Raw genomic sequence first — 12,133 nt, 5'->3', positions numbered from 1 at the left:
ACTACAGACAAAGGTTCATAACAACGTGCAAGAACCAGTAGACCAAAGTCATCCCAAAGAAAAAGAAATGCAAAAAGGCAACGTAATTGTCTGAAAAAAGTCAAAGTCACTCAGTTGTGTCTGACTCCCTGCAACCCCATGGACTCTACATTCCATGGAATTCTCCAGGCCAGAGTACTGGAGTGGGTAGCCTTTCCCTTCTCCAGGGGATCTTCCCAAGCCAAGAATCGAGCCCAGGTCTTCCACAATGCAGGCAAATTCATTACCAGCTGAGCCACAAGGAAAGCCCTATTTTAGCAGAGACCAACTCAATTAAGTGAGGAATAGAGTTTTTGCTTTCCTTCCTGTCTTACCCTCTGCAGAGTGCAGAAACATCTAATGAGTAAGCATTATTGGAGAAATAAGGTATTAAAAAATAAATAAAGTGGGTATCTGTAAGATGAAGGGGTCTTGGATAGTTACATTTCAGTAGATGCTCTTATGTACTTTAAAACAGGGCTGTAACATTTTGAGCCATGTAACTGAATCAGTGCTCAATAGTTTCTGAGTCACCTGTTAGCTGGAATCACTTGATTTGTTAAAATACGAACATGGGTATGGACTGAAATTTTTTAAATTAAATTAAATTAATGGCATTATCTCATATGTGAGATTATCCTTGGGGTCCGTTGCTTGTTCATAGTATTTATAGGAAATTAGATGCCTTCTCAACTACATTAAAAAAAATTAAAGCTGAGTATCATCCGTACAGTACTCCATAGACCATAAAGTGTGATGCTGCCCCTTTCTAAATAACTCATCACTTCTTTATATCATAAGACTATTATTACCATACTAATCAACTTCATTTGGGTAAAAGTCATGTTGTATACAATACTAACACCAAAGATAATTTATATAATTCTGGGTATCAGGGTTATGCAGTTATGTAGTAAATATTTTTATCAACACTATAGATAGGTATTCACATCATCATCATCCCCCTAATTTCATACTTAGAGAAACTGAGGCACAACATAGTTAAGAAACATTTACAAAGTCATTCAGCTCACAGGTGATAGAACTATGTTTTGAACCTAGAGAGTATGGCTTCAGAATCTGTGATATAATCCCTCTCATATAAGAGAGATTAATATTGATGAAATAAGCATAAGACATAGATATATGTTTCATAAAATTCCACATCATAAGCCATTAAAATAGAAACGTAAAAGCTCCTGTGTGTGAGTGTGTGTGTGTGTGCATGTGTGTACTCAGCTGAGTTCCAGGTTTTAGCTCCCTAGTGATACTTGAATTCAACCTATTACATTTAAAAGATTACTAACACAAAACTTGCTTTAAACACACACAAAATAATTAGGTCCTCCTACATGCTTTTACTGTTTGAAAGAAATGCTAATGTTGTTGTTGTTGTTTTCAGTCACTACATCATGTCCACCTGTTTGTGAACCCCATGGACTACAGCATGCCAGCATGCCTTGTCCTTCACTATCTCTCAATTTGCCAAAAACTCATGGCCATTAAGTTGGTGATGCCCTCCAATCATCTCATCCTCTGTCTTTCCCATCTACTCCTGCGCTCAATCTTTCCCAGTATCAGGGTCTTTTTCAATAAGTCTCTTCTTAACAGGTGACCAAAGTATTGGAGCTTCAGCTTTGGATCAGTCCTTTCAATGAATATTCAGGGTTGATCTCCTTTCAGTTCAGTTCAGTCACTCAGTTGTGTCCGAATCTTTGTGACTCCATGGATTGCAGCACACCAGGCCTCCCTGTCCATCACCAACTCCAGAGTTCGCTCAGACTCATCTCCATTGAGTTGGTGATGCCATATAACCATCGCATCCTCAGTTGTCCCCTTCTTCTCCCACCTTCAATCTTTCCCAGCATCAGGGTCTTCTCCAAGGAGTCAGTTCTTTGCATTAGGTGGCCAAAACATTGGAGTTTCAGCTTCAGCATCAGTCCTTCCAATGAATACCCAGGACTAATTTCCTTTAGGATGGACTGGTTGGATCTCCTTGCAGTCCAAGGGACTCTCAAGAGTCTTCTCCAACACCACAGTTCAAAAGCATTAATTCCTCAGTGCTCAGCTTTCTTTAGAGTCCAAATCTCACATCTATACATGACTACTGGAAAAACCATAACTTTGACTAGATGGACCTTTGTTGGCAAAATAATGTCTCTGCTTTTCAATATGCTGTATATGTTGGCCATTACTTTTCTTCCAAGGAGCAAGCATCTTTTAATTTCAAGGCTGCAGTCACCATCAGCAGTGATTTTGGAGCCCAAAATAAAAAGTCTGTTTCCACTGTTTCCCCATCTATTTCCCATTAAGTTATGGGACCAGATGCCATGAGCTTAGTCTTCTGAATGTTGAGTTTAAGTCAACTTTTTCACTCTCCTCTTTCACTTTCATAAAGAGGCTCTTTAGTTCTTTGCTTTCTGCCATAAGGGTGGTGCCATCTGCATTATCTGAGGTTATTGATACTTAACCCGGAAATCTTGATTCCAGCTTGTGCTTCATCCAGTCCAGCATTTCTCATGATGTACTCTGCATATAAGTTAAATAAGCAGGGTGACAATATACAGCCTTGACGTACTCCTTTCCCTATTTGGAACCAGTCTGTTGTTCCAAGTCCAGTTCTAACTGTTGCTTCTTGACCTGCATACAGATTTCTCAGAAGGCAGGTCAGGTGGTCTGATATTCCCATCTCTTGAAGAATTTTCCGCAGTTTATTGTGATCCACACAGTCAAAGGCTTTGGCATAGTCAATAAAGCAGAAATAGATGTTTTTCCTGGAACTCTCTTGCTTTTTCGATGATCCAGTGGATGTTGGCAATTTGATCTCTGGTTCCTCTGCCTTTTCTAAATCCAGCTTGAACATCTGGAACTTCATGGTTCACATACCGTTGAAGCCTGGCTTGGAGAATTTTGAGCATTAATTTGCTAGCATGTGAGATGAGGGCAATTGTACAGTAGTTTGAACATTCTTTGGTATTGCCTTTTTTTGGGGATTAGAATGAAAACTGACTTTTTCCAGTCCTGTGGCCACTGCTGAGTTTTCCAAATTTGCTGGCATGTTGAGTGCACCACTTTCACAGCATCATCTTTTAGGATTTGAAATAGTTCACCTGAAATTCCATCACCTCCACTAGCTTTTTTTGTAGTGATGTTTCCTAAGGCTCACTTGACTTCACATTCCAGGATGTCTGGCTCTAGGTGAGGGATCACACCATCGTGGTTATCTGGGTCATGAAGATGTTTTTTGTATAGTTCTTCTATGTATTCTTGCCACCTCTTCTTAATATGTCCTGTTAGGTCCATACCATTTCTGTCCTTTATTGAGCCCATCTTTGCATGAAAAGTTCCGTTGGTTATCTCTATTTTTTTCCCCATGTATTTTTATTAGTTGGAGTCTAATTACTTTACAATATTGTAGTGGTTTTTGTCATACATTGACATGAATCAGCCATGGATTTACATGTGTTCCCCATCCTGAACCCCCCTCCCACATCCCTCCCCATCCCATCCCTCTGGGTCATCCCAGTGCACCAGCCCCGAGCACTTGTCTCATGCATCCAACCTGAACTGGCGATCTGTTTCACAGTTGATAGTATACATGTTTCAATGCTGTTCTCTCAGATCATCCCACCCTTGCCTTCTCCCATAGAGTCCAAAGGTCTGTTCTATGCATCCTTGGTTATCTCAAATTTTCTTGAAGAGATATCTAGTCTTTCCCATTCTATTGTTTTCCTCCATTTCTTTGTATTGATCATAGAGCAAGGCTTTCTTATCTCTCCTTGCTATTCTTTGGAACTCTGCATTCAAATGGGTATATCTTTCTTTTTCTCTTTTGCCTTTCACTTCTTTTCATAGCTATTTGTAAGGCCTCCTCAGATAACCATTGTGCCTTTTTGCATTTTTCTTGATTTCCTTTAGGATTGCCTTAACAGTGGTATGCATTAATGACAAATGCTAATCACAAAAATTGTTTTTAATATAAAGTTTTAAGCAGTAATTGGAGGTGCAAGTTACTTTTATTTACATGACTTAGTTTCCTTTTATACTACTTTTTCCCCTTATTTTTCCCTTGTTAATCATTCCTACTTGAATATTCTCTCCTGCAACCTGTCTGTCATAATGCTGTCCTTTGATATGATCAGGGGATCTCCCACCTAGAGGATACATGTTTTTCTCCCATGGTTCCTATTCCCTGCCCCTTGAAGGTCATGTAATGTCCGTATGGAAACTGATGAAAGAAACAGGACAATATAATTTTCAGGTCTTATCCGTCTTTTCTAAATAAGAATCTTGGAAGAAGGGTTAAGTTTTAAGCCTAGCTTAAAGGGGCAATCAAGACCTGATAGAGGCTAAGACTGAAAACATAAGGGCAAAAAGAGACCTCACAATCTATATGAAGTTCAACCTAACTCACAAGACCAGAATTCTATACACACACACACACACACACACACACACACACACACACACACACACACACACAAAGCTGTAGGATTATGGACTCTATAGTTTCTTTGGCTGGTCCACTGTGCACATCCTCGTCATGAACTGGCCATCTATGGTGGTAAGTAGCCAGCTGAGAATTTGATTGCATTGAATGGTTTTGCTTTTCTGCATAACCAAGGCTCACAAGCTTGATTTCTATGGACATACACAAGTGTGCCTGCTGGGAGCATCTTTTGTGACACTTATAAAAAGATATCAGGGTTATAACCACTAAGATATTTGAACAGAGATGAATCAGAGAAGAAATGAAACAAACAAACAAAAAATAGTGACATGGCACTGAGATAATATCCCCATATAAGTTGCTTTAAAGATGTGTTCTCTCTCCCCGCCAAAAACAGATGTGTTCTTTCTTCACCTATATGAGTGCTTTCTTGTTCCTGCTCATAATTATTGCTTATTTAAATTGTAAGTTTTATGCCTCTGCCAGTGATGAAGCCTCTGTGTGTCACAGAACTAGTCACAATTAATGAAAGCATTTGCTCCAAAAAAATATTTACTGAGCATCAGTTATGCAATTCACATGCTAAATACTTGGCTAGAACTGGAGAAACACAGAAGTAGTCTCTCTGGTTATCTGGCTGTAGCACTTTAGTTTTGTTTTTGTTCCCTAATTATTGATATATTATTTACCTTTACTGCCATAGCTATCAGACATTCACCAAGCACTTATGGGGGTTGCTAAAGATGGAAGAGAGCTTACTAGTCACTAAAAGCACTGTTTGATTCTATACTATTTGATTCTACAGAATTCGTATGCTTTTCAGAATCACTCGTGCTCCTCCCAATTATTGTATTTCTGTCTTAGTACTTTTTATTTTTTTTTTTTAAATCCAGCTTTGGTCTCCCAATTGCCCAGTCTCAGAATCTGTTATTTTAAACTGTTTGATAATTCCCTAATTCTAGCCTCCTTGGTTCTGCTCTTGATTTCCAAAATAATTTCCATTGACATTGCTTTCTGTCAGGCTCTATATACTTTCTGCAATATCTTCCTAACATATCCTGGACTCCTGTTGATCTGTGATCTAATTTATCTTACAAGATGTATCTTCCTAAAATAGAGGATACACTTTCCTAAATCCCCACTCTCCTCAGTTTAATTTATCATCAGTAATGGATCCCTACTGCCTAGAGCATAGCTCCAAATGCCTGTCTTGAGTTCAAGGCCCTCCACGATCAGGTGGTGGTCCTCCAGCAGTGAGCATAGTGCAACACGTGACCAAAGCAAGTAACATACCTTATATTGCCCCACCTCATTTCCTTTGCTCAAATGAATCACTATTTTTTTTTAACTTTCTCAAGCCATTGACCATATTATGCCTTATATAACATATAATGGCCACTTGTTTTCTGTGTCATTATCTGATGTACTAGCATGTGAGCTTCTCGAGAAACATTCCATGCACAGTAGGTCTCTGTATTTTCACAGCAGCTATTTTGTTTTAATAAGTATCTGTTCAGTGATATGGATTAAAATGCAATGGAATGAAATGAAATGTCAAATCCTTTGGCAGGATTACATCTAAACCTTCCCATTACATGACTATCCAGATCATTTTAAAGGTCACCGGAAGAGATATTTCACAGTCTTGGCAATCCAAATGTTTGTGATTAACTAAGCTTTAAGGAAGGGGTAGGTGACTGTGCTTCTAAGAGAACATTTAATTTGTATTAATCAGTACTTAACAAAGAACATTTACTAAAGTCATAATATCATGTACATGTCACACTGATACCTGTAAATTCTAACAACTTGTAAAGTAAGGACTTTGTTGATGCTGTTACTAAGTCAGTGTAACTAATAACAGAAGTCTAAACCTCTCAAAAGAATTGGAAACTTAGATAGTAAACTAAGCTTTAAACCTCATCTCAGTGTGATTGAACTATGAGACAAGATTCTTGAGTCAGTTATTTTCTTTTTGATTAAAATACTCTCCAAAATAGCAAACTTCTTTCCATTAATGAAATTTCAAGCCAACAGCAGACTTCTATTGTCCTCAATAATGTTGTCACTCCTTCAAGGGAAATCCTTTCATTCCTTATCAACATCACTAATAAAATCTTTCTCTTATAAGACAGAAATAACCAACCAGAATTATTTCTGACATGTACCTTCACAAGAAGATTGAGAGGTTCAATTTGTTCACTCCAAAGAGAATCACTTTTGGGTGACTTGGATCTAAAGTCAACCTCTAAATTCTTTCCCCAAAGCAACAGCGATGAAGAATTACCGGTCTCTTCCAAATTTTGCAGCAAATTGGACTTTTCCCAGCTACTCAGAGATAATAGTTTGACTAGATTTAATAGTAACCACCAATATAGGATCAATCGCTTTACCTTGCCTAATTGGCAGATTCAGTAAAAGTGACTTATTTCCATGACATTTCACAGTGGTTGAATTTCTAGCCTGCCTCATAATAAAATGCTGTTGAAATGAAGATAGCAAAGGATGCTGTCACAGAACATAGAGAAGCATATCTGTAATATGCATGGTGTGCTTGCAAGATTTGTCCTCCAACTGAGAGAGAGAAAGAGAGCAAGAGGGAGTGAGAGAGCAACAGAGTGCACACCAGAGCCCTCTGATGTGAGAATTTAAACCCATTCCTAGCAACAAAACCTGTGTCTCCTCTTTAATTTTGTTATCTTTAATTATCTCTTAAAAATAAAGTGGATGGATATAATGTTCATGGATATGAAGCTAAAACAACTAAATGGTCTATTAGGTGAGAAGCATGGTGATGTAGCAGGGTGGGGCTACTTTCTGACTACTCCAAGGTTAGTGATGTATTTCATTGTCAGAAGGAGAAATTTCCTTATTTTCATTCATTAAGAATCCTTGGGAAGAAAAGCTGCAAAGTAAATCAGTGATTATTTAAATAAGGCTTTAGTTTGAATTCAGTTACCTAAGCAAGAACATTTATCCTCTCTTCTGTTTTATGAAGCATGGCAAGACTAACACAAATAATTTACTTCTTTTAGTGTATACTTCTAAAAAATATGTTTTCAATTTAAACAAAATTGATTCCTTTATAAATTATTTGATTTTGTCAAATTTTTGTCTTCTCACTGTAATTACTTCAAGTAACAAAAGAGAATTATCACCTGTCAGACTTTCTCTTAGCTATGTAATACATTTTTTCCTTGTCTTAATTTTATAAAAAATAATATATTGTGAAATGGGTTTAAACAATTAAAGGTAGAAGCTAACCTCACTTTCTGTGCCAGTAAACCAATTCCTTCTGGTTTTCCTTATGCACTTATATGAATAAATCCTAGATATAAATGATTACATAATCAACTTGCATATAATTATGTTACTTCCTTTTTGTTTCAAATTATTCTCTTCAAAGCAATTTCATACTCATCAGAATTGACCCATTTTCAAGTAATGGACAATCTATTCAAATTTTATGACAATATTAGACACATTTCCATTCCATTCACTATTTATCTTCCAGAGGAAAGCGCAAAACCTCTCCGGTAACTGGCAGAATACAAAGACCCTGGACGTCCTAACCTCCATGAGGGTTCTGTTCCTGGTTTCCAGGTGAGACCTTTGCACACAGCTGTCCTAAGTCATTCACACTCATGGCTGCCCTACCATTCTCTGCCACTTCTCTCTCGTGGGCCTGCTTCCTGGCTTCCTCTTTAGACTCCGGGCATCCAGGGCTGACATCCTTCCCTCTGATAGTCAGTGTCACTGCCCATAGTTTTGCCCTTGCCGGAAATGCATGCCATTCCAAAACTAATGGAAACTTTGAAACCAAGACTGGAAGGAACACTAAAAATCAATGAGCTCAACCCTTTCATTTCCAGCGTGAAGATATGGAGAGCCTGAGAGATTCAATAATTTCTTAAAATTACGCATGTAGTTGATGGTAAGCTGGGATAACCCTCAGACTTCCCACGTGAGAAGGTTGTCTTAGCTTGAGTTCCTTCCTGAACAGACCCTAAGCCAAGTATTGGGGTACAAATGGTTTACTTGAGAAGTCATCTCAGAAGATACTATGAAAGGGCAGGACTGTGAGACAGTTGACCTTGTGGACTTCTGGGGCCCAGTCTTGCTGGGAAACCTCTGAGGAACTCTGGAAATTGAGAGATGCTTTGGAATCATCCTGCCATGGGGCCAGGATTCTAGAATATTAATCTATCATCTCCCATCCCTCCTTGGTTAGTGGAAGCTCTAAATACTTTTTGCCCATGTTTGAACTGGCTGAGATTCTCCTATGGCCAGCAAATGCCCTCAGACTGAGAGGAAGTCACTGGTGTATATGGAATCTATCTGCACACAACTTCCAGTGTAGGCCAAGGGGAAGCAAATAGGTACAGGGTCTATCAGAGGAACACATGATGCACCCAGCAAAAGTGGTCCAGGTCAAGGTCTAGCAATGGCTCTAACTTTATCAGATTTTCAAATAAAATTTATGTGACAAGGGGAACCTCTTTTAGTTACAATTTCCATATGAAAATTAGAATATAGTTGATGCTTTATTTTTCCCCAGTGGCATAGTAGCTGGGATTACCATAGCTCTAACTCTCCCAAAATTGCTTGACCTTAAGCTGTTGTGGCCAAAGGATGGTTTTGGCTGCAGCAAGATCAAAAACCAGCTCCATTTGTCACAGAAACTGAAGCCCATGAAATAAAAAAGAATTCTAGGACTTTGAAAGAAAGGTCTCCTTCGTCTGCATGAAGGAACTGTGAAGCTAACTCTGTCAAAACTATATATATATATGTATACATATATATATAAAATGAAGTTGGGTGAGATACAGATTTAGAAGGTCTGAGTTAAGACAGCAAATATTTCCTTTCAAAGCCATAAATCCAAGAAGCACAGAATCCTGAATAGAGTTGTCAGATAAAATCCAGGATGCCCAGTAAAATCTGAATTTCAGCTGAATAATAACTAATTTGGGACATACTTTTACTAAAAAAAAACTCACTGTTGATGTGAACTTCAAATTTAAGTAGGTTTAACTAGGCTAGGCTTCTTGCATTTTTGTTTGCTAAATCTGGGTACCTTAGTCTTGGACCAATCATGAAGGTTTTTCTGTGTGTGTGTGTGTGTGTGTGTGTGTGTGCACATGTGTGTCCTGATGGACTGAGCAAGACTCTGTTCCTACAATAAAATCCAGAGCTAGCTAGTTTTACAATGGTTATTAGAATGAAGCATTATCACAATGCAAATGATTTAATATATACAAAACCTTAAAGACTCCACAAAAAAACTTAAAGTAAATGAATTCACTAAGTTGCAGGGTACAAAATCAGTATACAAAAACCTATTGTATTTCTATTCAATGACAAAAAATATTAGGAAGAAAAATATTTTTAAAATCCCATTTACAATTGCATCAAAAGAATAAAATGCCTAGCAAGAAATTTAACTTTAATTTGCCTAGCAACAAGCTTAACCAATGAAGTGAAAGACCTGTATGCTGAAAACTGTAAGACACTGACAAAAAAAAACTGAAGAAGACACAAATAATTGAAAATACATTCCATTGTCATTGATTGGAAGAATACTGTTAAAATGTCCATATGCCTAAAACAATCAAGATATTCAATGCAATCCCTATCAAAATTCCAACAACACTTTTCATGGAAATAAAACAAGCAATCCTAAATTTTGTATGGAACCACAAAAGACCCCAAATAACCAAAGAAATCTTGAGGAAAAAAGAATAAAGCTGGAGACATCAAGATGCCTGATTTCAATTCATATTACAAAACTACAGTAATCAAAATAGTACAGTATTGACATAAAAAACAGACATATAGATCAATGGAATAGAATAGAGAAATAAACTCAAGCATAAATTTTGGTCAGTTAGTTCACAACAAAGGCTCCCAGAAGATACAAGGGGGAAAGGACAGACTCTTTAAAAAAAAATGGTACCAGGAAAACTAGACACGAACATGCAAAATAATGAAATTAGACTGCTATCTTTTACTTTACACAAAAACCAACTCAAAATGAATTAAACACTTGAATATAAGATCTGAAGCCATAAAACTCCTAGGAGAAATCATATGTGGTAAACTCCTTGACATCAGTCTTGGCAATTTTTTGGATCTGAGTCCAAAATCAAAACAAACAAAAGCAAAAATAACCAGTGGGAATGTATCAAACTAAAAGGCTTCTGCACAGCAAAGGAAACCATCAGCAAAATGAGAAGGCAATTATCAAATGGGAAAAAAAAAACACCTGCAAAGCATATATCTGATAGTGGATTAATATCCAAAATATATAAAGAACTCATACATCTCAACAGCAAAAAGATATATATCTGATTTAAAAAAAAAGGTCAGAGGTTTTCTTTTTCCAAAGAAAACATACAAAAGGCCAAAAGACACATGAAAAGATGCTCAACATCACTAAGCAACTGCAAGTCAAAACCACTATTATCAAAACGACAAGAAATAACAAGTGCTGGGGACAATGTAGAGAAAAAGGAATCCTAATGCACTTGGTGGTGGGAATGTAAACTGTCACAGCCACTGTGGAAAGCAGCACGGATATTCCTAAAAATAATAAAAAATAAAACTTACATATGATCCAGCAATTCCGTTTCTGGATATTTATCCAAAGAAAATAAAAATACTACCTTGAAAAGATATATGTACCCTCATGTTCATTGAAGCATTATTTACAATAGCCAAGACATGGAAACAATCTAAGGAGTTGTTTCCTAATTCATCATTGATGGATGAATGCATAAAGAATGTGTGGTGTATATATATGTTGGAATGTTGTATATATTCCACAAAAAGACCAAAGAATAATACAACCTTGGCCATTTGTGACAATTTGGATGATCTTGAAGGAATGATGGTAATAAAACAAGTCAGACAAAGACAAATATTGTATGATTTCACTTACATGTGTAAGTGTAATCTAATGTGTAATCTAAAAGTCATTACAAACAAAACAAAACTTACAGACAACAGGATGGTAGTTGCCAGAGGGGAGGGGGCTTGGGCACCAGGTGAAATGGGTGAATGGGCTCAAGAGGTACAAACTTCCAGTTATAAAATAAGCAAATCACAGGGATGTAATCTATAACATGGTAACTATAATCAATAATATTGGGGTACATATTTAAAAGGTGCCAAGAATGTAAATCTTAAAAGCTCTCTTCACACACACACAAAAAAGGATTTTAAACTTTACATGGTGATGGATGTTAACTGTAGACTTATTGTGCAGATCATTTGGCAGTATTTACAAATATTGAATCATTATGCTGCTCACCTGAAATGAATATGTCAATTACACCTCAATAAAAAAAATGGATGCTGAAAAGAAAATTTCGGTAGAAATTCTAATCACAGAAACAATAAATACTTGCAGGTAACCAGGGAGCATAACTGTAAATGTACAAGATAAGATGGAAATATTAAAATTATTAGATGCTATATTTGACAGGAAAGCAATGTTACAGATGTCCATTTTTCATTAAGCTTGACCTGCTGTAAGCAGACCTTATGAATTGAAGGTAAAAACATGTTTAAAAAAATCTTGCCTTATTACGTAAATTTGCTCTTCACATAATCCCTACAGAGACTCTCTTCCAGGAAACCAAAATTTTAATAAATCACATAGCT

The 12,133-nt window shown here is 37.0% G+C and overlaps 1 protein-coding gene across 9 annotated transcripts in view; it reads right to left on the bottom strand.

Moving 5' to 3' along the window:
• The window catches only part of DMD (dystrophin), a 2,565,910-nt gene that overhangs the window by 1,528,626 nt on the left and 1,025,151 nt on the right, over positions 1 to 12,133 (bottom strand). The window lies entirely within an intron of this gene.

This window comes from Cervus elaphus, chromosome X, assembly GCF_910594005.1.
Source record: "Cervus elaphus chromosome X, mCerEla1.1, whole genome shotgun sequence".
Taxonomy (NCBI): Eukaryota; Metazoa; Chordata; class Mammalia; order Artiodactyla; family Cervidae; genus Cervus; species Cervus elaphus.
Note: the sequence above shows the minus strand (reverse complement) of the source record. Positions and strands in the feature narration are given on the sequence as shown.